General features: G+C 49.4%; 1 long non-coding RNA gene across 1 annotated transcript; it reads right to left on the reverse strand.

Moving 5' to 3' along the window:
- Positions 1-284: 284 nt before the first annotated feature.
- LOC122022710 lies at positions 285-711 on the reverse strand. Its single transcript, XR_006123068.1, has 3 exons — positions 554-711; positions 386-474; positions 285-301 (listed from the first exon to the last, which is right to left on the reverse strand). It is a non-coding gene; the product is annotated as an uncharacterized LOC122022710 (long non-coding RNA).
- Positions 712-1,223: the final 512 nt, after the last annotated feature.

Genomic DNA, 1,223 nt, shown 5'->3' on the forward strand with positions numbered 1-1,223 from the left:
CTGACTCCGAGATACTCGTCTCGCGTCAAAGTCCTGTGTTAAATCCCACAGTTTAACTAATTTAATTATAAACAAATAGATAAACTAATTTCTAATCCACTGACCAGTTAGGGTTAGTTTCATTAACCCCAACTACACCGCTATACAACTTCTAAACCTAAATCAATAATTATTGCTAACACAACTAGCAATAATCTAACACAAAGATCAAAACCATAAACTTTACCTCAATTCAACCGCTGCTGGAAGTCACAAAGTTGTTACCCAATTATGATTGTTTACAGCCAGCAAAGATAAATTGCTGCTGGAACAAAACGAACAAACCAAAACAGTAATTAATCCACATTCTTAAACATACAGAATTTCCAACCAAGCTACACCTTACCTCAATCCTCACAGCAGGGAGGTTGCTGCTGGAAATTGCTAGCTGAAAATACCTACTGTCGCAAATTCTTGGCCGGAGCTACACTGATTCTACAACCACAGACATCCACCCGGTGAGCACAACATCCTGTACCAAATCTGAAATCCAAATCCAATAAACCTTACTTACCCGATACCTTCTTGTTTTCTCTCTGTCGACAGCTAGTGGTGAAGCAGGAAGATCCGATGGTGAGGCATAGGTCATGGTGAAGCCACTAGAGCTTGGAGTTTTGCCTTTGGTTGAAGACCAACTCGCTAGAGCGGCGGTGAACCAAGTCTAGGGCATGACTCGATAATGCTCGCTCTCGGCAGTGGCACACAGAGGAAGAACTAGGCTCGGCGGGTTGGACACACTGTTCCAGTCGGCTGTGGGTGACAACGGCGGCGCAAGATCACAGGGGAGGCCGGCAGTACTAGGGCACGACCCAATCGGCAGAGAGGCTCGGCCGTCGGCTGTGGTGGCTCCGGAATCTCCACAGCGAGGGAAAAAGAGAAGAAGGCGATCGGCGGCGCCGGGTGGCTAGGGCACCGAGGGGTGCGTCGGCGATTAGGGCACAGCCGTCGGGCTGTGGAGTCGTCGGGTGAGGCTCGGCAGGCACGCGCGGGGGAGAGAAGAAGGGAAGAGGCAATGGCTTCGGGTTTCGGGGAGGAAGAGACCGCCGGCCGGCGGTTAGGGCCGGCGGTTAGGGCCGACGTCGGGCGTGAGAGAAGAAGAGGAGAAGGCTCGGGTAGGGAGAAGAGTTTTCGGTGAGGAGAATAAAGAAAAGGAATTTAAAAAGAAAAAGTAAAAAAATCAACTT

The sequence above is a fragment of the Zingiber officinale genome, chromosome 9B (genome assembly GCF_018446385.1).
Source record: "Zingiber officinale cultivar Zhangliang chromosome 9B, Zo_v1.1, whole genome shotgun sequence".
NCBI classification, from domain to species: Eukaryota; Viridiplantae; Streptophyta; class Magnoliopsida; order Zingiberales; family Zingiberaceae; genus Zingiber; species Zingiber officinale.